The sequence below is a fragment of the Notolepis coatsorum genome (genome assembly GCF_963971535.1).
Source record: "Notolepis coatsorum genome assembly, chromosome: 12".
In the NCBI taxonomy this organism is placed as follows: Eukaryota; Metazoa; Chordata; class Actinopteri; order Aulopiformes; family Paralepididae; genus Notolepis; species Notolepis coatsorum.
Genome location: NC_140176.1, coordinates 51,320,963 through 51,346,420, shown reverse-complemented (window position 1 = coordinate 51,346,420; position 25,458 = coordinate 51,320,963). Strand labels below are relative to the sequence as shown.

General features: G+C 45.9%; 1 protein-coding gene across 1 annotated transcript in view; it reads left to right on the top strand.

Annotated features, from left to right (window-relative positions):
* ralyl (RALY RNA binding protein like) overlaps window positions 1-25,458 on the top strand; it is a gene marked incomplete at its 5' end in the record, with an annotated part of 216,092 nt that overhangs the window by 177,361 nt on the left and 13,273 nt on the right. The gene's annotated exons all lie outside the window — the stretch shown is intronic.

Below are 25,458 nucleotides of genomic sequence, written 5' to 3'. Positions count from 1 at the left end.
TAAAAACATCAACACAACGTATATCCTATTTACACAAACTATAACTATCACAAATGCCACCAACCTGGTTGTGTGGCAATAAAGGTATCTTGTACTATAAACTATAACTACTGTATAAACTAAACTATAAGCTAAACATAATACACAATGTATATTATATCTATACAACCTATACAATACAAGGTATATGTTAGCAGCAGTGTGTGCATGTAGTAAGTGTGCTTGTGTGATGTCACTTGGTGCTTTTGTGTGTATGCGCATGTGATAATTCAGAGTCCATCCATCAGTATGTTCGCCTAAGGTTCTACTAAATGATATGCATGTTGTTTTGAGATTTTCCCACGCTTAAAGGTCAAAGGTGGGGTAGCCAATCTTTTTTAGAACCATTTTGGTCATATTTGGTGAAATTCTCTATGTCCTGGTGGCTACCAATAAATCAAATGCTCTGAGAAAATGATTTTGTATTTGAGTCTATGTCCAGGGCCCTGTAATCAGCCAGGGTGCCTAAATAAGATCAGCCATTGTGTTCCTCATCAAAAACGACACACATTGTGCATCTCTTGGGAAAAAATCTGTCCCCAAAGCTGCTGGTGCCTCTGGGAGTCTGTGGAAAACCTTTGTTGTTTGTAGCACACAGCGCCAGGCTTCAAAAGTGGAAGCCAAGCTTGTTTTATTTCTGCTGCACAGGTAAGCTCTCTCTCGCTCATTTCCTCTTCCTCCCAGGCACAAGCAGCCTATGTGTGATCTTTGACCCCTCCCTCTCCCTCCAGCCCTATATCCACCAAATTGTCAAAACCTCTTTCTACCACCTTCGCAATATTGCAAAGAACCGGCCCTCTCTCCCGCTCCCTGCTGCTGGAACACTGATCCACGCCTTCATTCCCTCCCGTCTTGACTACTGCAACTCACTCCGCTACAGTAGCTCCGTCAATAGACTCCACCTGGTCCAGAACGCATCCGCCTGACTTCTAACTCACACCAAATCCTGGCACCATATCACCTCAGTCCTAAAATACCTCCACTGGCTTCCTGTCTCCCACCAGATAAAATCCTGGTCTTCACCTACAAAGCCCTTCACCAACATATCTCTCTGACCTCCTCTCCCCCTACTAACCCTCTCCACCCCCAAGTCCAGCTTTTCGTACACAGCCTTCTCCAGGGCAGCTCCAAGGCTCTGGAACTCTCTCCACTAAGTCATTATCCCACCTCAAGGCCCATCTTGCCTTCCCTTAGCCCCCCGCCCATCCTTGTGTGTTTGTGTCATGTTTGTCCGTTGTTTATCTCACTACCCCCCGCCCCTTAGTGTAAAGCGACTTTGTTTTGTTCAAGAAAAACACAGAGCAAGCAACATTGCAAGTGCAAACTTTTCTGCTTCAGAAAACAATGCAATTCCTGTTACCCAGGACATCTGTATTCTGGTTCTCATTGCTTCTGATTAACCAACAATGCATTACATATTAATGTGAGACCGGGGCCGTCCCTGTGGGGCGGTGTTGATTTGTGTTCTCCTAAACATTAGTATTTATCCTTGGCCTGTGTAATTGGGTACAGTGTTGCGAGTCCTGCTTGGTCCATTGTCTCTTGTATGGGCCTGCGTTATCAGCCAAAACAGTTTGGTGAGGTCTGTCGGGGAGGGGGGGGGGGGGGGTTGCAAATGTCTCCTGGAGGGGGGAGGGGGGGGAGACACACATTTTACTGCTACCAGCTACCAACTATTTTTGGACACAGTCCAAATTTTCTCTGCAAATTGTCAGGGAATTTTCTCTCCTGTTAAGGCGATCTGATGTATGTCTGGGGGACTAATTTGCCCTTGCGGGTATCATGAAAGATTGCTGTTTGTATTGACGTTGGCCCGGGCAGCCAAATAAGGTTAGATTGTCCCAAGGAATTGGATGGGATAGTGTTGGTAGTCTGAACCACTTGTGATGCACAACCAACATTCAGACGCTAACTCAGCCCGCAGCTTGTTGGCGGCATGGACGATGAGGATAGATGGGGTGTATATTATGTGTAAGATATTGACTCCCTCCCGCTCTGTTCAGAATCGACACACTTTGACACAGTTTGGCTTCGTTCCAATTCAATCACTGTTGGGGGGGGGGGGGGGGGGCTTGTGTGAAGGTCAGAACATGCCATACTGTAAGCCTTACTAGATGTTTACAATTTGAGTTTTGTAAGTGAAAACAAATCGGTTGCCTACACTTTCAGCCAGCTGCCCCCCCCCCCTGTCCAAGTCCCACTGGCCATTCCTAAGGCATTGTCCAAAAGTCACCCCAGTGTTCTTAGGCAGGTTTGAGTCGACCCATTCAGGGTCTGAAACTACACCACCAGTCTCGCCTTATTCTCCATGGAGCAGCGATTCAAGAGATCCTACTCTATCTCCAAGAATACCTTCCTCTCCGGTCATCATGAGCTCCAAAAATTTGATTCATCCACCCTTTCCCCCCCCCCAAATCTCTCCAAATGCTTATTAGAGTAGAGGGCTCTTTTTTTTCCTTCCATCTAGCCGGAGCTATCTAAAGATCCTCTGTTTTTTTTTTTTTTTTTTTTTGTAAATGTTTTTTTTTTCACTTTTTCAAAATATACATAGAACAAGACATCACAATACAATAGATTTACGGTAATAATAATAGAGACACTAACAACAATAACACTAACAATAATAACAACAGAAATTATAGTAAAAATAATAAAGACATAATATAAACTATAAAAGTACATTATCAGACATGACAAAAGACAAACAACAAAGACATGGCTCAAATATTCACATGTTGTACTGTATATACAGCAGAAGTGGCGGTTAGGGAGTCAACTCCTGGTCCACGATAGCACCCAGTGTACTGATAAACTGTGTTAGGACCATTAGACAAAGATAGACTGTGTGTGTACGGAGTGTATGAGTGTGTGTACTTTGTAGATGTGTGTTTTACCTGTGTGTGTGTGTGCATTACCTATGTGCGTGTTTTATGTGTGAATGTTTAATATGCCTGTGTAATTTACGCGTGCATGTTCTATGTGTGTGCATGCGTATATGTGTGGTGTGAGCGTGTGTATGTGTGCATGTATATGTAAGCATATTTACAGTAATTATGGTTCCCTCGGCAACGATACCAGCACAATCGGACAAAAACAAGGCAGCATTGGTCTATAGGGGGGCTATGGGTAATGGGAAAACCCATCGAGTATAGTGGCAGACAGTGCAGGTCCGATACGAGACAGATAAGGGTCCCATATCTCATATAAAGTGTCTAGTTTAGAGTGTAACATGCATGTGATGTATTCACAGGGAATGCAGTCCATAATAATGTTGTGCCATGACCTCTTTGATGGGACCTCGTCCTTGATCCAGAACAACAGAATGTTTTTCCTAGCAGCAAATGTCAACAAATTGAACAGTCTCTTATGTTTGAAATTGGCAATATGAATATCTGGGAGGCCTAGTAAGAGGCAGAGGGGATCCAGTTCGATGGGGGTCTGGAATATATCGGATAGTTCCTCTACGATGTCGAACCAATAGCTCTGGAGCTTTACACAGGACCAAAAGTAGTGGACGTGGTTTCCAATCTCTATCTTGCATTTAAAGCAGAGTGGGGATGCATTGGGATCCATTTTACTCTTAACACTTTGAATGCCCATCACGAGATTTCTCGGGATATCAGCCCACGGGTTGAATGCCCATCACGAGAATTCTCGGATTTTTTTTTTATTAGCGATCTGAATTCATATTTCATCAACCGAGTATACCGTTGGTTGATTAATTGATTGATTGATTGAAAACTTTATTAACAGATTGCAGAATGGGTACAGTACAGTACAGCTGAATACATACAATTGTTAAGGAGATGCAGACCAGAGAAAGACTTTCGTCTTGTTTACATCAGGGTCCCCCATTTTCAATTCATCGTGGTAATCCTGCCCCGCCAGGCGCTCAGATGTGAAAAAGCGCCCCCTATCGTCTCCCAGATGGTAATGCACCATTTTGGATTGGACTTGATGAAAATGGATGAGAAAAAAAAACTCCGGAATCCACATTTTACTTCTCACGCATGTAACCGGAGCCGATCAGCTTCATTCTGGACCCTCAGCATAGCGTGTAATATGTGTTTTACAGTATATGCGTGGGATCAATAAAAGGATAGATTTTTGGAATGGCGATCAGGAATTGGAATAATCCATTTGGATACCATCTGATCTCAGGCAAGGAATCTATTTGACCAGTCTTAGGATAATCAGACCCGTTTTCACGGAGATATAAGCTTTTCTCCTATAATGTGATATGGCTGTTTGACTGTAAGAGCGATCAGGAACTGAGAGAATCGATTTCAGCTCACGGCACCAGCGTGCACACGTACACATACTATCGATAATCTAGCGTTTATTTGAAAACTATTCATAAATAGGCCGAAAAATGTTCTAGAATATTACAGTACAGGGCGATTATCATGGAATCTTTCATTTTTCCGTGAAAACGAGGGCTTTTCAAAATGCTATAAAACGGAAATGAACCGATAAAAAAACAATCCGCTTCGACAATGTTGACTGGAAATGAGTCATTGATAATGCGACGGGCAGATTAGACACATAATTTAAAACATAGATTAGGCGATATTAATGCTAACATTGAAGTGGATGGTGGGCATTCAAGCACTAAATGTGTGCCCCCTGCTGGGCACTGAAAGTGTTAAGGGCAGGGGTAATATGAATGTGATGTAAGATTCTAACTTGGATAGACTTGGTGCGGTTGCAAACAGAGATTTTTTTTGCGTAGGTCCATGCATCCTGCCAGGCCTCGTCCGTGATCTCTATGTCCAAGACTTTTTTCCAGGACTGTTTAGTGACAAGGGAAGATAAAGATGAATTAAGGTTTAGAGTACTATAGAAAATAGATATTTGTTTTTTAGGAATCTGCAAGGAGAGGGCTTTCTCCACCTGCGCGGTGGAACTGTTAATTAGCAGTGAGGTGTCCTTGGTGATAAACTGCCTAATTTGTAAGTATTTAAAAAATTCCGTTTCAATAGACCATATCGCTGCTGCAGCTGTAGAAAGGACATTAGGGTCTGGCCATCAAACAAGTGGCTAAAGATCCTCTGTTGATGAAACGATGTCGGATTAGGCCGCGTTGTGTTTTGTCTCTGCATGCAGCTTATATGGCTGATAGCACAAAAGAACCCGGGGCCTGGAGCCACTGATAAATTACAGACTGTTCCCCCGCGTTCTTATCATCAAAGGACAACTAGTAAGCTGACCAAAGCAAGCAGGCAAGCTCAGATGATGTTGAAATAACTGTGTGTGTGTGTGTGTGTGTGTGTGTGTGTGTGTGTGTGTGGGTGTGTGGGTGTGTGGGTGGGTGGGTGGGTGGGTCGGGTGGTAGCGGATTAATACTGGGGAAGGAGATAGGGATACTTCGGCACATCGCACCATCTCTGCATAATCCTCCATTTTCTCCATTTTCTGTCTGACCAGGAAGGTCCAGTCCGCTCGTCGCCTCGGGGGCTGATCGCCACCTCGGGAAACAACATGAAGCTCATTTCTAATAATCCAATACACACATCACCTATGCATTGCCTCTGGTCTAATACATTAGAATACTATACATTCCTTGCTGTTTCTTTCTATATTTCTCCTCTCTATCTTTATCTCTCTCTCTCTCTCTCTCTCTCTCTCTCTCTCTCTCTCTCTCTCTCTCTCTCTCTCTCTCTCTCTCTCTCTCTCTCTCTCTCTCTCTCTCTCTCTCTCTCTGTCTGTGTCTCTTCTCTCTCTCTCTCTCTGTCTGTCTGTGTGTCTCTCCTCCGTCTGTCTGTCTGTGTCTGTGTGTGTCTCTCCTCTCTTTCTCTCTCTCTCTCTGTCTGTCTCTCTCTGTGTTTCTCTCCTCTCGTTCTCTCTATCTGTCTCTATCGCTCTCACGCAGATGCAAATACACCCAAACACTCTGTTCTCCTTTCAAGGAACCAATGCATTTACAAACACCTCTCGGTGGCCTCTGAATCTTGCATGAGCAGGCAGGCGGGGTATTAGAGTTCATCAGCAGAATACATATGGTTGCGTGTCAAGGGGAATTGTTTCGGGGAATAATATTTCAGCATGCATTTATCTTAGATGATTTTCTATTCATTTAGCTGAAAGATTAAAATGTACGTATGGAAGAGGAACCCAAACTAATAGAGGAATTTAGATGTTATACACTTTTATCGTGCAGTGACATCCATAGCTGTCAACATTGGGATTTGTAAATAAGGGAGATTTCCCGGCACCCCGTCCCACCTTGATTTCACATACCCCTTACATACAGTATAGGCACCGGTACACATAGTGAATCCTAAATCTCCACTAGGCAACCACTTTTTTGATATTGGTGCAACAAGGATTGGATGAACTTACTATAGTTGCTACATTAAGTGAATCAGATACCTGGTGGAAAGTGAAATGCTGTGAACATCCCTGCATTAAATGAATGGAAACGTAAGACATCAATTCAGCACTTTATGTAGTAGTAGCATTAACATGTTAATCTACACATGTACTAGTATTTCATACAACTCATACATTTTTCTTTTACAATTCTATTCATTCAATCAATATTATTGAAATGTACATATCATTGAAATGTTTTACAATTCATAAATTTTTAACAATTCTATTCATTCAATAATTTTGAAATGGATGGGAGAGGGTGTGTGTGTGAGAGAATGGATGGGGGATACCACTTCATTCCCTGTGGGGTCTCTTGCATCAACAAGGGACATGTTGTACATATAGGTTGCAGACTTCGCATTTCTCAACACCTTCTGATCGCTTTTCACGCTGCTGTCCTTCTTCCTGTCAAGTTACAGCTAACGTTCTAATCTACACTGCTGCCACCTGTCTTCACGGCAGGTAATGTAGCCTTTTTTGTAAGAAGGGCAAAATACGGGACATTTACGGGAAAATATTGAAACTGGAGGACGGCAGGAAAGAAGGGTAAAATACAGGAGAGGGTTTCATCTCCACCTCCGAAGGTTATGTATTATGTATCACGTCTAGCTCATAAATAGTCATCAACAGGCATGTATTGTAACATACAGTACATGGATATAATCTTGGATTTTATATATATATTTATATTACTCTGCCTGTACCCCCCCCCCCCCCTCTTCCCTGTGCTGCTATGACCTCTGAACTTTGTAGGTGACCTCTGAACCTCCCCCAAGGGGATTAATAAAGGAATCGTATCAGCTATGAGATTGCCAGAGCCGCACACACAGACATTGATTACTGACATCACATTGGCTGTCAGGTAAAAACCTTGTATATCCAGTAGGGTTGCAAATTGTAAGCGCGTTCCTGAATCGATCATTGATAGCGTTAACGATCAATGAATCTTAATAATTGTAACTAAAATACCAAATTTACTGGGGGGGGGACTATACATTGGAAGGGGTTGAGTTTGGACATTTACAGGGGCCAGTCTCTCGTAGGTGCTCTTTTAGAGAGGTTTTGAAGGTGGGTAGTGATTCACATTCCTTTACAGCTGTGGGTAGGGCGTTCCACATTGTTGTTACATAATTGCGAAATGTGTTTAGTCCCTTGTTTGAGCCGAATCTGGGTTTAACATGATTTGTGGAGCTCCCTCTGGGGTTGTGTTTGTGGTATTCACTGACCTTTGGGAAGTATTTTGACATGTACATGGGTACCTTAGTGGTTTAGTGTATTTTGTAGACCAGGCCCATTGCAAGTTGTACTCTGACAACCTAGGATGGCTTAGAGTAGACGACAAAGTGGGCAGGGGTGAGGTGGGTTCTAGTAGTAAGGTCAAGCAGTAGTCTGACCAGTTTGTTTTGTGATGTTTGCAATTTAGTTTTTAGTGCCTTTGAGGTGCTTTGGTACCATGAGGTGCAAGCATAGTCGTAGTACCCTTGAATGAGTGCTCCTGCTAGAGTCTTCAGGGTATTCTTGTTTACCAGAGAGGAGATCCGGTACAAGAATCTAGTTCGTTGGTTGACTTTTTTGATTACATTGGATGCCATTTTGTCACAGGAAAGATTTGCCTCTAGGATGGAACCCAGGTATGTAATTTCATCTTTCCATGTGACAATATTGTCACCCACTGCAACTGAGAAGCCGTCGGTCTTGCGGAGTTGCAGAGTTTGTTTATTTGAACCGAAGAGAATGGACTCTGTTTTACCCAGATGTCATTTGCATAAATTAGGAACAGTAACGGTCCTAGTATGCTTCCTTGTGGAACACCACAGCTCACTGGGAGGGGGGGGGGGGGTAGAGCACCATTTACCTCCACCATCTGTTCTCTCCCCTCCAGGTAGGATTGCATCCAGCTCACTGATGAACTATCAAAACCAATTCCTTTAACTTGTCAATCAGAATGGAGTGATTGACAGTGTCAAAGGCTTTTTGTAGGTCCAGCATGACCATGCCGCAGTATTTGCCTGCGTCCACCTCTTGTTTGATGTAGTCGTTCAAATAGAGAAGGCATGTGTCAGTGGAATGGGATGTTCTGAAGCCAGATTGGAATTTGCAGATTAGATTTGTTTCCGCGAGGTACTTTTCGACCTGTTCGTAAACAATTTTTTCCATGACTTTCGAGATGGAGGTAAGAATAGTAACAGGGCGGTAGTTGCCTGGGTCCAATTTGCTGCCCCTTTTGTACAGGGGGGTTACTCTCCATTTTGAAGTATTTTGGTACGTGTCCCTGTTTTATGGAGAGGTTTATTATGTGTGTGATGACTGGGGTGATGGCGGTCACTGTCTGCGATAGAGTTGGAGAACTATCTCTCTCTATCTCCCTCTCGCTCACACACACACACAAATGGAGCCGCCGCATGTGATTGGTGGAGGCGGGACCAGGCAATACAACTGATTGACAGCGGAGACGGCAAATTGAATGGCTCTGCAGAATGACAGGTAGTAAGGGAGAGATAGAGCGAAAGACAATTAACGTTGTCAAGCATAACCTGCGCTTGAACTTCAGCCTTGATGTCAAGATGGACAGTGGAAAAAAGAAGAAGGGTGGTGCAGAGGGGAAAAAAGGAAAGGCCCTTGCAGGAGATGCTGCTAAATCCGGCAACAATTATCAAATGTTTTCTTGCACCAAGAAGGTCAAGGGACCATCAGGTTAGTCAGTGATAAAAATAAACATGTGGATGTTAGCTAGCTAACGTTACTGTAACTGAGGGGTACAATTCCCTGACTGTATTGAATAAGTATGGTATCATTAAACCACTACTGCGTTATGTACATTACTACTGGCCATACAGTACACATGTATATGTGATGAACACCCACACAATAACACGGCTTAACAAGAAAGTACTGTTTGTAATATTTATTAGAAGAGCACCAAGATTATCTTACATTTATTAAGAATTAGAGTTGCGCTTGTAAGGCGAAGAATGTGCATGAATAGGTCAAGAGCGTAAGTCCATGAGCATATTACGAAGGGGATAATTAATACCACCTGTAGCATAAGAATTATATAAGGTACACTCGTAGGTCAGCTGGAGATACTAGGGGGGGGGGGGTTCCCTCCGGTTGTAAGCCAGCAGGGGAGAGGAATGTTCGGGAGCAAAAGTCTGGATCAACGAGGAATCAATAAGCTCCAGCTACGGGAGGCGGTACATATACTCCCCTTGATCGGCAGACAAAGCAGCAGCTATAATCCAAGTATGCGGGACAGCATGGATGAAAGCCAGCCAGCCTCTTCCTAGAGACGGGCTCGAGTGATGCTCCTCACGGGTTGATCCCACACAGCAGTGGGGGTAGACGGTTCTCTGCTCCAGCCGCCACAGTACCAAAGCAATAATCCAGCCGGAAAAGGCTCTGCATTCACCGGTGTAGATTCTCCTGTGCACGGTACTTCACATTAACTAGGTCGAACTTGACGTTATTTCACTAAGCTCTGACACTTTTACTATCCTATTCGCACGCGGTTCTAAGTGCTCTATTTAGATGCAAGGTTGCTCACTTCACTTGGTCGTTGACTCGTGATGAAGGCTTCAACTTGTTGGGTTAACTCGTTTGAGGGTAACTAAGACTAAGTGCTTCTGTATCCACCTGCGACGTATTTATACGTAAGATGAATAATCTAGTGCCAACCTCAGTTCTGTCTCGTATCACTGCGCAAACCTGGGCATGTTGAGACAAGCCTTGGCGGTGGCTTTGAACTCGGCATTGGGGGTATGGCCGTTGGCGCCTAGGGGATCGCTGTCCAATAGGAGAACGAATATTATGGTCTGGCCTGTACCTAGGTAAAGGGATATTCTGTGTATATGTACAAAGAATATACAAGGGATATCAGACGATATACAAATATTATACATGGGATCTCAAGCAATAAATATATATATTTGGTTTAATCTGACCCTTTGTAACAGCCGCCTCCTAATTAGTCCGCACCTAATTAGATAAGCAGAGACAGATTAACCGCCTTGTCCACTACTCAATGTCCGTTGTGAGGAGTAGGGCAATTCACAAAGTCAGGGGGTCATGGTCGTCATTAGGAGAGTCGGGGAGCCTTGGCAACTCTATCAGCCTCGCCACGGGTCGGGTGTATGTCCGCCCCTGGACGAGCACTTCTGCCGCTCTGACCTTTCCGTCGGCACCAGTGATCACTTTGCTTATGCGGCCGGCCGGCCACGCAGCTCGGGGTAGTGACTGGTCTATGATCACGACGACTGTGTCCACTTTTAAGTTGTCCCCGTCCTTGACCCGCTTCTGACGGGCTGGAAGGGATGGAGGGGGGGTTAGGAGGAAGCGGGCCTGAGACTGCTTTGATCTGTGCTTGGCTGTGCCTCCACCTCCTCCGTCTGTTTCTCTTGTTTGGTCTGTACCCCGTCTGAGGAGGGGCCGGTTCCGGCCGCCCCATCAAGGAGTCGCTTGGGGTGCTGGGTTCGAGGTCAGCTACGTCTGGAGCGCAGCTGAGGGGGGTGGAGTTCCGAACTCCCTCTTGTGCCCACGGTTCTCTCACAGGCCTCTCGCTTAATGTCAATAGCCTCTCAACGGGCTGTACGAGAGAGTGGCCGGTGTCGCTCACCTTTGTGTGCAGGCAGCGTGTAGACGTGGGTTGACTGTCAAGTCCGTAGAGGGGGCCCTGGAGTGTCCACCCCAGTCAGGTCTGAACCGCGACTGGGCATCCTTTGGGTCCGATGTGGGCCGCCTCAATTGGGAGAATGAGGTCCGCGTGGTCGGAGCCGATGAGCAGAGTCGGTGTGGCGCCGTCGATAAGCGGTATAGGTAGTTGACGTAGGTGCACATACTTCGCCATCAGCTGTGGGATGGGGTAGGTGTACTGTGATAGGCCTATGTCGTGGCTGGTGAAGACGTTGGTAATACTATACTGCTTCTCTGGCTGGTCCACCGCTGCTATCTTGAAGGAGACATTTTTACCCTTTATGGTCTTCTGGTCTCTTCTGATGGTACGTATGGTCATTGTTCCTTTGGCACCCCGCTGGGCTGCGGCGGAAGCGAGGAGGAGAGTCTTTTCAGACCCATCGTCTAGGACGGCGTAAGTGTCCAGGACCTTGTCCTCGTAGCTCAGGAGCACTCTGACCACTTTGATGAGCACTCGGGGGGTCCCGCTATGCTGGTCTATATGGAGCACTCCTGTTGGTCGGTTGCCTTGGATCTTCTGGGGTGGTGCCGACTCGCGGTCGTCCGAGTAGCACCATGACTCCCAGTGTCTGCTGTAGCAGTCGGGACACCAGGGGGCGGTCTGGTGGGTCTTCGGTACTGGTGCCACCGCCTCGGCCTGGTACATTACCGTGACGGGCCCACTTTGTTGTCCTGGCGGACGCCTGTTGATGTCATGCAGGACCTCCAAGTGGGCGCCGCCGCACCTGCTGCACTTCTTCTTCAAGCGGCACTCAGCTGCCATATGGCTGCGCGCGCAGCGGAAGCAGCGGCGGTGGTCTTTGATCCACTGACTCACCTCGTCCGTGGTCAGCTTCCCGAAAGTGTCGCATTGATACAGCCGATGTTACCCTTCACAGTACTGGCATTCAATCTTCCACTCCTCTTTCGTCGAGGGGGTGTTGTGGTTCTTGTGCTGCGGTACTGATTCGGCTTGGTGCATAACGGTCACCGACCGGCGGTTATCATTTGATCCCCGAGGTCCTGGTCTTGGGCTTGGTCCACTCCACACGAACGTGTCCAGTCGTAGGCTGCTGACCTCCCTGGCGAGGAAATCAGATAGGTCTAGGAGGGATGCCTCTGGGCCGTTGGGGTCGCAGTGGTCTCTTTGCCGCCTGAAGCGCTCTTGTCGGGCGGGAGGGAGCTTCTCTAATATCCTTTCTACATTAGAGTTAGCATACAGTTCATATATCCCTTTCTCCTTTTGGGACCCCAGCATCCCTACCAGGGACTGTACCTTGATAGAGAGGTCATCCAATGCTCTATTGTCTCTGGCTGGGGGGAGGCGGTCGATATCTCTTATTTCCTGTATCACGTAGTCCCATATGCGTCCATAACGCTGGTCGAGGGCTACTAGAGCCGCGGTGTATGGGGTACTTGAGTTGGAATATGCCAGCGCTATATTATGCGCTCTGGGCACCTTCAGGTGCTTGAGGAGGATAGCATATTTGTACGTCTCATCGGGGACGTCGGACATCATAGTCTCTAAGCACATCCGTAGCTCCGTGTACTGTGCTCTGTCCTCGCGTGTAAAATCCGGGAACGTCGGTGTGCCAAGGTACGATGCCATGGATGGCTGGCACATCGGTGAGCGTTGGGGGAGAGGCCTCCTGGGCGAGTCTCCCCGTGCGTGTCGTCTTGGGCTGGTACTTGGTGGGTACCGAAGCCCGGGTACCCAGGTGCTGTTTCTCGGGGCTGGCGGTGCGTCAAACTCACCCGTGAGTTGAGTCGGGGGTTTGTAGCGCAGTGACTCGGGGCTGACGTCTGAACTGTACTGGGCCTCCTGGTCCAGAGTACGTTGCTGCTGGTCGGCTTGACATTCCTCCTCTTCCTCCTCCTCTTCCTCTGCCAGGTCCTGGAGTCTTCTAGTCAGTCTCTCTGCGACGTAGGCCGGTTCTTCCCGGTTGCTGGGTCTCGTATGGACCGGCCGGGGAGGGGGTTCGGAGACGTGGACAGGATCCTCCTGTTGGCGGGGTCCCGGGTCGCTTGGTCGGGTAGGGGAATGTGCCCTAGATCCTTGTCGTGATGATCTCCGGGAGCTCCGTGCGGAGAGAGGGGGTGTCGCCATGGCAATCAATTGTTCCATCATCTTCGCCTGCAGCCGGTCGCGCTATGCCTCGCGCTGGGCATAGGCGGCGTCGCGCTCTGCTTCGCGGTGGGCATAGGCGGCGTCGCGCTGTGCATTGGCGCTGGCATGGGCGGCATGGAGCTGTGCATTGGCGGCGGCGCGCTGTGCATTGGCGGCGGCGTGCTGTGCATTGGCGGCGGCGTGCTGCGCATCGGCGCGGATTCTTTCAATGTTCTCTTCCGTCTGAAGGCGTCTGGTCTCCAGTCTTATGCGGTCGTCTTCACTCCTTTGTTGCGCCTGGAAGCGCTCTCGCTCGTCTGTTGAGCCTGGAGGCGTTCTCTTTCCATGGTAGAATGTTCGCGCTCACTTAGTTGTTGCGCTTGAAGTCGATCGCGTTCTGTGGAGGCTGCCAGGGTGGCGATGAATGCCTGCGCCAGCATCTTGTCCGCTTCGCTGGGGGAAGACACTGACGGAGATGATCGGCTTCTGGCAGTGCTCGTTGGAGATCTGTTCTCTGGGCGCGCCTCGAGGTCCGTCTCCTGGGCGCGCTTCTCTTCTGGTAGTGGGTCGGGTTCTGTCCCTGGAGCGCTTTCTTTATCCTGGAGCTCTCCGGGGACCGTCCCGTTGACGTTGTCGGGGGGTATAGTCATGTCATGTCCCTCCTGGTCCCCCCCGTGGGCTTGGTCAGTTTCGTTAGAACCCACTGGGGTCTCTACTGGCAGGGTCGCCTGGTCGGTAGGTTTTGACATGCTTTGACTATCCGCTTTATTTATTTTATCCGCAGTTAACGTCTGTATAAAGCTAGGTAGTAGACTGGCAGCGTAGTCCTCTAGGTAAGGAGGTGGCTGCCGTCTGCGCTGCGGGCGATCTAGCTTAGGAGAACCGTTTGTGGAGTGTTCACCGCTGGCCATGTCAATATTAATATTATATTAATATTACGCTAATTACCCTCCGGCTCGAAGGACCAATTGTAACTGAGGGGTACAATTCCCTGACTGTATTGAATAAGTATGGTATCATTAAACCACTACTGCGTTATGTACATTACTACTGGCCATACAGTACACATGTATATGTGATGAACACCCACACAATAACACGGCTTAACAAGAAAGTACTGTTTGTAATATTTATTAGAAGAGCACCAAGATTATCTTACATTTATTAAGAATTAGAGTTGCGCTTGTAAGGCGAAGAATGTGCATGAATAGGTCAAGAGCGTAAGTCCATGAGCATATTACGAAGGGGATAATTAATACCACCTGTAGCATAAGAATTATATAAGGTACACTCGTAGGTCAGCTGGAGATACTAGGGGGGGGGGGGGGGGTTCCCTCCGGTTGTAAGCCAGCAGGGGAGAGGAATGTTCGGGAGCAAAAGTCTGGATCAACGAGGAATCAATAAGCTCCAGCTACGGGAGGCGGTACATATACTCCCCTTGATCGGCAGACAAAGCAGCAGCTATAATCCAAGTATGCGGGACAGCATGGATGAAAGCCAGCCAGCCTCTTCCTAGAGACGGGCTCGAGTGATGCTCCTCACGGGTTGATCCCACACAGCAGTGGGGGTAGACGGTTCTCTGCTCCAGCCGCCACAGTACCAAAGCAATAATCCAGCCGGAAAAGGCTCTGCATTCACCGGTGTAGATTCTCCTGTGCACGGTACTTCACATTAACTAGGTCGAACTTGACGTTATTTCACTAAGCTCTGACACTTTTACTATCCTATTCTCACGCGGTTCTAAGTGCTCTATTTAGATGCAAGGTTGCTCACTTCACTTGGTCGTTGACTCGTGATGAAGGCTTCAACTTGTTGGGTTAACTCGTTTGAGGGTAACTAAGACTAAGTGCTTCTGTATCCACCTGCGACGTATTTATACGTAAGATGAATAATCTAGTGCCAACCTCAGTTCTGTCTCGTATCACTGCGCAAACCTGGGCATGTTGAGACAAGCCTTGGCGGTGGCTTTGAACTCGGCATTGGGGGTATGGCCGTTGGCGCCTAGGGGATCGCTGTCCAATAGAAGAACGAATATTATGGTCTGGCCTGTACCTAGGTAAAGGGATATTCCGTGTATATGTACAAAGAATATACAAGGGATATCAGACGATATACAAATATTATACATGGGATCTCAAGCAATAAATATATATATTCGGTTTAATCTGACCCTTTGTAACAGTTACCATGCAATGTATCATCATCTCCCCTGTCAAAATCCCAATATTAAATCTGCCAAGAAACAAATCAATAATTGAACCCTTTTATCTGAAAACTAAAGTGTTATACTCTTACCATATTAGAGGACTAAATAGAAATATATTTAAATAATGTCCCACTTTCTTTTCCATAAATCCTTTATTCAACTTCAGCCCTGATCATAACCATTTTTAGTTTTTTTGTAATGTCAGATTAAAAATGAAATACTCCCACTTTTCTGAAAAGAGTTGTTGTTAAATCTGACATTACAAAAAACAATATGTGGTGGTTATAATCAGGGCTGAAGTTGAATAAACAATTTATGAAAGAGAGTCAAAAAAATTCCAAGATAATTAAAAGATTACACACCTTTGCCACATATATGATTCACATGCACAAAAAATCACCAGAATGCAGAAAATGAAGTCTTTATAACTAAAATGTTCCTGGTGGGGGACTCCCAGACCCCCCGCTTAAAAAGTGGCCTGAGTGGCACTACCTATGTGTGTAAACATGTTTGTAACTATCCTGCTCTACTCTACAGTTGGTATGAATATGAATGGATTTGGCGAGGTGGGCTTCAGGATTTAACTCAGACACAGTGGCAACCTGAAGTGTATAATTATGCTCAACTCTCAACAGTCTTAGCTGGAACATAAACCCTCCCTCCCCAATCTAACAAGATAGATGAGGCGCCCCTACTCCAAGGTAAACCATTACTAAAGAAACACCTGAGAAGTTAATCAAAACGAATATTTATTTTTAGGAAGAGAAATATTCTCTTCTCTCAGTTCTTGGCTCTGCTGGATATCTCCTTCTTTTAGGGACAATTATCCCAAACAACACAGTAATACTTTTTACTGACTTGGCGCGACCCCGGTCGGTCGCCTCTGGTTTAGCTCTGCGACGATGTACACACTTTTAGCTATTATGTTTGTTTTTTCTACTTTTTTTATTAAAGCAACACTGGCGGGTACGTCATACGACCGCCAGACACTTATGGACCTAAACCCCGGGCTCAAAGAGGAGTTTGGAGACACTTTATGCCTAGAATGGCCAACAGAGATCAGACGGGAGAACGGCAACAAAGAAAAGAACAAAGGAAGCGGCAGGAAGAGGCACAGAGGGAGACGAGGAGGTATCAGACTGAGATTAAAAAGAGCTGCTTACCGCCCAGCAATTCCATCCATCTTTCTGGCGAATGCACGTTCGTTGGAGGGTAGGATGGATGACTTGAGGGCGAGGGTCCACTTCCAACGGAAGATGAGAGACATCAACATCATGTGTTTCATGGAAACATAGCTCAAGTCAGCGACTCCGGACAACAGCGTCTCTCTCTCGGATGCCTTCACCGTACTACGTGCAGACCGCACGGCAGCCTCTGGAAAGAGCGTCGGCGGTGGGGTCTGCCTCCTCACAAACAATGTCTGGGTTAATCCCAAAGAAGTACATGTTCTCTCGAGCTCATGCTCCCCGGACATGGAACATCTTTCAATCCTGTGCTGCCCGTTCCACCTCCCCCGGGAGTTTACCGCGGTCATCATGACCGCCGTATATATTCCCCCACAGGCCAATACTAGCAAAGCGCTGGTGGAACTACATGATCACCTCAATAAACACCAGATCAAGCACCCAGACGCTGCGACGATCGTGGCTGGTGATTTCAACCAGGCGAATCTGAAGAAAGTGATGCCGTCCTTTTTTCAGCACATCGCCTGCTCCACGAGAGGGAGGAACACACTCGACCACTGTTATACCCCGTTCAGAGCCGGCTACAAGGCGGTAGCGGCACCGCCATTGACGGGGTCTACAAGCTCGAGCGATCACGACTCCATCTTGTTATTCCCTGCCTACAAACAAAGATCACGTGACGCCGTCGTGTCACGTGAGACAAAGAAATGGTCTGACGAATCAGAGGCCACGCTCCGGGACGTGCTCGCAGACACGGATTGGAATATGTTCCAACGTAGAGCCAGTGACGTCAGCGAGCTCGCAGACACCGTGGTGAGCTACATTACAACAATAGCTGATAGTATAGTCCCCACGAAAAAGGTGCGGGTTTTCCCAAACCAGAAACCATGGGTGGACAGTACTATTAGAGCAGCTCTGAACTCTCGCACCACTGCTTACTACCTGGGCAGAGAGTCAGGAAACATGGAGGAGTATAAGGCTTCAGTCTATACTCTGCGCAAGGCTGTTAAACTTGCTAAGAGGACATATGCTGATAAACTGGAGACACAAATGGCACAAAACGACACAAGAGGCTTATGGCGGGGACTGAAGACAATAACTGACTACAAAGTCAGCGCCCCCTCAATGGGGAGCGACGACGCCTCTCTCGCGGACAAACTCAACTCTTTCTACGCTCGGTTTGGTGTAGACAGTGGCGCTGCTAGCTCTCCAGCTAGTGACGTCACTGGCGCGCCGGCTGTTGTGGAGGGGGGGGGGGGGGGCAACCGCGGGGGGGCGGGGACGCTCTCTTGTTGTCGGAACACAGTGTGAGAAGAGCATTTATGCAGGTGAACACCAGGAAAGCGGCAGGCCCAGATGGTATAACAGGACACATACTTAAGTCCTGTGCCAACCAGCTAGCCCCGGTGTTCACCGCCATATTTAATCAATCCCTGGCGGAGTCAGTGGTCCCTACCTGCTTCAAGATGTCTACCATCATCCCTGTACCGAAGAAACCCTCCCCAACATGTCTCAATGACTACAGACCGGTGGCACTCACCTCTGTGGTCATGAAATGTTTCGAGAGGCTGGTCAAGGAACACATTTGTGCCTCCCTCCCCAGTGATATGGACCCTATGCAATTTGCATACAGGACAAACGGGTCCACTGACGACGCGGTCTCCCAGGTACTGCACAGCACCCTCTCTCACCTTGACCGACAGAAGGGGGGCTATGTGAGACTGTTGTTCATTGACTACAGCTCAGCGTTCAACACCATAGTCCCCACCAGACTGGTGGACAAGCTGATCGAGCTGGGTCTGAGCTCCGCCCTGAGCGCCTGGGTACTGGACTTTCTGAGTGAAAGACCCCAGGCGGTCAGGGTGGGGGGTCAGACCTCCAACACCATCACCCTGAGCATCGGGTCCCCCCAGGGCTGTGTTCTGAGCCCCCTGCTGTACTCACTCTACACACACGATTGTGTGGCCAAGTTCAGCTCCAACTCCATAGTGAAGTTCGCAGACGACACAGTGGTGGTGGGGTTGATCTCGGACAACGACGAGAAGGCCTACCGGGAGGAGGTTGAGGTACTGGAACGCTGGTGCCAGGACAACAGCCTGCTCCTGAACATTGGTAAAACCAAGGAGCTGATCGTGGATTATAGAGAGGACAGCAGGAGACACACACACCACTGATGATAAACGGGGCTACCGTGGACAGGGTGAGCAGCTTTAAGTACCTGGGGGTCCACATCTCAGAGGATCTGACATGGTCAACACACATAGACACAGTTGTAAAAAAGGCGAAGCAGCGCCTCTACCACCTGAGACAGTTAAGGACGTTCAGAGTATCGGGGAAGATACTCCAGTCCTTCTACTCCGGAGCTGTAGAGAGCATCTTGACTGGAAACATCACTGCCTGGTATGGAAACAGCACGGAACAGGACAAGAAGGCCCTACAGAGAGTGGTGCGCTCAGCCGAGCGTACCACGGGTATTGCACTACCTCCCCTGCAGGTTCTATACAACAAGAGGTGCAAATCCAGAGCCTGCAGAATAATGAAAGACCCCCACCACCCCAACAACAGCCTGTTCCAGCTGCTGAGGTCAGGCAGACGCCTGCGAACCCCAGCTACTGGGACAGAGAGGCTTAGGCTCAGCTTCTTCCCCCAGGCCATCAGAGCCTTGAACAATGAACACTGAGTGCCACAGAACACTGATCTATCCACATACAAGCACACATGAGCACACACACGACACGCACGCTGTGCACGCTCACACACCAGCAGCCACTTTAACATGAGCAGACACACACTCATGCTGCACACGCCCACACTTATGGCCAAAAAGACAAATGGGATAAATTCCGGTCAGAGTTTATTGAGCTTAAAAACAATTGATAGGCCTATATAAAGAATGACATCCTCAAGGCATTTATAATATTTTAACTTAAAACTAGGCTACTTTTGCGTATATACAGTCATTAATATATTCCAAATAAAATAAGTCCCTCGAGACTTCGTGCTGCTGCCGACTTGAGGTGTCTGTGGGCAGTCTGCCCGACATTAATAAACAGCAGTCTGTTATAATCACATTTTTATGAGCTAACGAATTCCGTTATATTGGACATTTGTATTAATTATATCAAGCGAAGAACTGAGAAATTTGGCAGAGAGAGACGGCAACATTATCGTGGGTTTGCGTGATGTATATCTCCACCTCCCAACGACTTGGTGCTGGTCATAATGTCCGGTGAAAATAATTCCCTCTAAGCACAATTTGATTATTTGAATTGTATTAAAATAGGCTAAAATTAAATAGCCTATGCGATGAACGATTCATTACATTTGTTTCATCGTTGCACTTGCTTCACCAAGCAGCCGGTCTAATAATGACAAAGCTGTTGTCAGCGCGAGCTTGCTGCTGCTAGATTTGCAAGAAGCATCCAGCTGCAGACCCGCAGAGCAGCTGTGTTTCGGGGGGACCGCACTGTGTACTGCACTGTGCCAGCAAAGCTGGTGGGTTCTGTGGGTCTGCAGCTGCATGCTTTTCGCAAATCTAGCAGCAAGCTCTCGCTGACACAGCGTCATCATTATTAGACCGGCTGCTTGGTGAAGCAACGATGAAACAAGTAATGATTGTTTCGTTCATCGCATAGGCTATTTAATTTTAGCCTATTTGAATACAATTCAAATAATCAAATTGTGCTTAGAGGGAATTATTTTCACCGGACATTATGACCGGAGAGATTAAATATGTCGGACTTCAACAGATTTTGCCGGTCAAATACCGGTAATTACCGGCTAACGGAAACGCTGGTACAGATACCGAGATGTCCCACCATGTTACCTGTTACCTGTTACCTGTTTGTGCAAATGTTGTTTTTTTATTGGATTCTATTACATGTTGTACCACTGTATTGCACATCATTGCGGGCAAGACCACCCGCATTTCATTGTATACTTGTATGCCGTGACAAATAAAACTCTTGACTTGACTTGACTACAATAACAACAGTCTCTTCACTTCACAATATAACCAATACCCAATCTATTAGTTATTATTACTTCTTCTTCAATGGATTCACAGTGTACATTTCTATATATCTCAATATTATTGACAGTTTACCTGTAATAGTTACATATAATTATGGCAGTTCACTCATAGTTGCAATTACCTCACAACAAAACTCTTACAACCTCACAGAGAGAGTATTCACTCTGGATATAAACAGGATATCTGTCACCCACTAAGGGTTAACGCCAGTGGTGAATCCTCCTGGAAGCCAAGGGAAGCCAGGCTTCCCCATTATTAAAATATGAATTCATATGAAATATGAAATATATTTAAAAAGAAATTAAAAAAAATTATATACAATAATACAATTACAATAATAATAAAAAATCATTATTTTTCATCTCTGTGTTATAATTTTTATTTTTTTAATTTCTCCTTCTCACTCTCTCTAACACACTGTCAGACTCACTGAGCAGAGGCAGTGACTCTGTGCTCACTGCAGCAGAGGAGGCAGAGGGGAGGTGTCTTTCTCTAGCATCCACCATGTGATTCATGCTTGTGGAGTGCAAAACCTATAATAGCCAATAAGATTTGAGCTTAGTAAAGCGCTTCCCACACCTTAAAACGGGTCCGTCAGCAAACTAAGTACTCTAGCCTCTGCACATTTGCCGCCCTGGAGGTGTGGGAAGCGCTTTACTAAGCTCGAATCTTATTAAATCTAGCCCATGGAATAGTAGTTAGCTGTATGTTTACACTTAGTTGAAATGTGTATTTTTATTTAGTGTGCATTTTTATTTTGTCACAATATTATTTGGCTTAAATATATATATATATATATATATATATATATATATATATATATATATATATATATATATATATATATTAAAAAATATATTTTTTTTTATAAAAAATAAAAACACATTTTTAATTTAAAAAAAATTGGCATCCCCTCTTATTTTACCCACGCGACGCCACTGGTTAACGCATTACTTCAGTCTTCTACAACTGACATGGGTTTGATACAGTTAACTATCACTTTAACACAATACCTCAGTTGGTTACAACTGGAAAATGTTTGGTACAATCAATTATTACTTTAACACAGTACCTCAGTTGGTTACAGCTGAAAAGGGTTTGATACAATTACCACTCCTGTAGACTGCATACGAGATGAGCTGAGTCACTGGAGGATGTCTTCTGATGGCAGGGAAACGTCCTGTTTCAAATGTTCTAAATAATTTGTGTAACTGCTTGATCACTGAGCTTGTGCGTATGTTCCAATCTGTTTGTGTGTGTGTGTTCCAGTCTGTTTGTGTGTGCGTGTATTCCAGTCTGTTTGTGTGTGGGATAGTGTGTGTGTGCATGTTAGCTGTTAACACATTCCCGGCCATTGGGGGCCGTCGAATCTCACGCTATACGGCCAGTATTTCAAAACAAACTTGCATTGTGTGTGAGGCTGTTTGTAGAGCTAAATCTATACTTTATAGTATTGCTATCGGTCTATTCTCATTGTCAATTGAGACCATAAACCGTCCCTTCAAAATGGCTTAAAGCCCAACTTGCAGGTTAAACCCTACTCTTCAATTATGGGTAGTTTACATCATTGGTATCTAATTTAATTATAAAAAAAATTCCATTTGACGCCGGAAATGCCACTCCGAAAGGGGTAAAAAGGTCCATGCACGAATAACATGCACGCGCGAATCAAAAAAGCTTATCAGAGCTATCAGGGCCATGACGTCACGTCGGGTATCTTTCCCCTACTTCTGATCCACTACAAGGAGTTTTGACAAGTGCAGAAAGCTATTTCCTTGATCCAAATGGACGCCTTACAAGACGCAAATGGGTTTAATCGTCGGGAGACTTTGATGGACCAGCTACAACTGGTTGAAACAAGGTAGTTATAATGTTTTTAATGTCGTAAAAAAAGAACTACATTTACCACTAGGCAGCCTGTTGTTCAGTACAGCAGCGCTACTGGTCTGTGGGCTGTCGCCTTATCCCCGGGTCATAGTACCAAGCTGGCTATATCGCTCTGGCTAACGTTAGCATTATGTCTACTGTCGTGCATGTAAAAGAGTTTTGGGAACGAGTAAAATGTGTAGGTCCTCTTCTCAGACCTGTGAGGCAAAGCACTGCTGCACACACATCCTGCCGGCTAGCAAGCTATGCGCCCCGGCATGTTGATACGATAGTAGCCCCTTTAGCTGCACTCGGTGCATCAGTGACGATAGCTATGAGCTAACTAACGCTACAAGCTCAAACACCTTATAACTACTACTATTGTCGTGTCCATAAGTTCCTTGGCAGAATACTTGTGATGACAAAGGTATACAAAGAGGAGAGAACCATTTTAAATCGGGTGATGTTATGAGTTTCGGCTACCAAGCTAAGCTAAGCTACGTTAGCTAACGTAGCTAGCTTCTAACGGTGTATACACTATGTACAACGACACAATGATTTTCATTAGTACAAATATGGTAACATGGTTGTGGCTTTTACAAATAGTGGTTAGCTTTAGAGATGGATGGCTATGATCACGGAGCAATAGTGTTGTTAGGTGAAACAGATACATTTTCATTCATTACTCCTCGGCTAGTAGTAGCAAGGCTCTCTGCCTGCCACTAGCTGTGTGTGACTCTCAGACTCTCTGTGTGTGTGTGACTCTCAGGTGCCTTGCACCTGCCGTGACGACATAATTTCGATTACACATGCACGTTATGAACCATTGATTAAAATATCCATGTGCGTGGTGATTGTGTTGGGCAGACAAAATGTTTGATAAAAACGCTAAAACTGGGTCAATTTCAATATATTTTTTTTCTTCTTCATGAAAGTCACCATTGGCCTAGTCCACATTGTTTATTGAACAAAAATACAACCTGCAAGTTGGCCTTTAAAGAAATAATTTTTTCATCAATACGTTCCCATTTTATAGCGTCTTGAATATAAGCATTATATAGGATTTGGTCTAGTATATTTCCTGGAAGGCGAGATACAGGGCACTAAGCTAATAACATTAAATCGAATGGCGTTTCGGCACTACAGAAGCTAGAGCTAAAACTCAAAATGCATATTGTCGGTATTCATGGGGACGTCGTTTCTGATTATTGATTACCAATAACGGCGTTAGCCTCAGTAGCCACATTCGCTGATCGGCTGGTTGAGTATGACAACAAGGCCTGATCAGCATGTCATTTTCGTGAAAAATATCTTACCGTGGGCCGGTTGGATCCCCAAAAGGATTTCCCAGTTATCGATCGCCATCTGGTAGATCGATATGTCCATTGGCTGATGATATATTCCTTTACTGCATAGTGAATTCGGCGTCGCAAAAGGTATTCCAAGCTACAGGCTACACGTATAGATTCCAGCTAACAGGAAACTCCATTCAAAGTAAAAAAAAAAATAAAGCACCGTTCTGCCACAGGGAACACTGCATTATCGAGACAGCGCCCCTACGAGGATCTGGCCGGTAATGCACTTTTCAGAATTCCAAGAGTAGGGTAAATCTGCAGTGCCGCTCGTGACATTGAGTAGGTTATTAAAATGGAATAAAAGCCAAAACAACCTTGCCACGGACATGTCCGTGGTTGGCCGGGAACCAGTTAATGGACACCAGCCGGTCTTCCTCAGATCCTGGTTCTGCCTGGACAGCGGCACCACGTCTTCTTCAATCCAGAACGAATGCACAATTCAGTCTAGGCACCACGTCTTCTTCAATTCAGTCTTTGCTGAGGTTGTCTTTCATCTTCTGTACTCGATACGATAGGAACATCAACGAACACGACCGCAATAACGCACTCACTGGTATTTACTGCGCGCGCCGTTCAAGGCGCAAAGCTACATTTCACGTTAACACTTCACGTACTGACCGCAGGTCTCGGCGGTAGCTACTGACTTTTAGCTTATTAAAACTCCATCAAAACTCTCACAGAATATACATCTGCTTCTTTCTTCAACAATGTCATTCACTTTCTTGAAACTCACAGCACTGACGAAGCCTCTTTCGCTCTCAGTCGAATGTTACTTTTCAGAAATGAACGCCGCCATTGGCGCAGTTAGCATGATATTCTCTCAGACACGAGGGTACCCGTTGCATAAAACTCATGTTACGATAACAATGCGACCACACACTGTTATTAAACTGTCCGTTCTAATGTCCGTTACTTCTTTTTAGAAGTTGTGTTGGCTTAACGTCAACTTCTAGTAGTTTTCGTGAAAAGACGGTATTTTCCATGCCTCTCTCATGGACGACGTCCCTTCCAACTTGCCTGAACACGCCTGTCACTGTGGGACTCCACTCAGGTACTCCATTCTGATAGGCTTGTTCTGAAAACTCCCGCCCCGCTCGTGATAGGACCATGTACCTGTTCATAATGATTCCACTATGTGTAGAAATACGATGGTAGGATAACCATCTATTTGCATCCCCTACATTAGGCTTATTTTTTTCTTTATTCTTAGGCAATTTTTTTGTTATTGTTATTTGTGACTTTGTTTTGTCTTCCTAAATGTTTACTGTGAGCGATTTGTAGTGCCAAATTTCCCTCGGGATGATCAAAGTATTTCTATTCTATTCTATATTTTTTATTAATCAAGATGAATAGTCACCCCAAAAGCAGGCGCTCTTACAAGCCTGAACACCAATGCTTCACAAAGATGCACTGGTCTTATCATGTATCCAATCCTCCCCTGTTTATTTGTTTTGTACATAGGCTGTGCATGTGTTTATTTGTTTGTTTGTTTATTTGTTTATGTGTATGATTCTTAACACATTCAGGGCCATGTATTCTTTCACCATAGCAGAATTGTAGAGGCATCGCCCCAGACTGGGATCACTAATCTCCCCACCTGATATTTTGATTCAATATAATGTGTT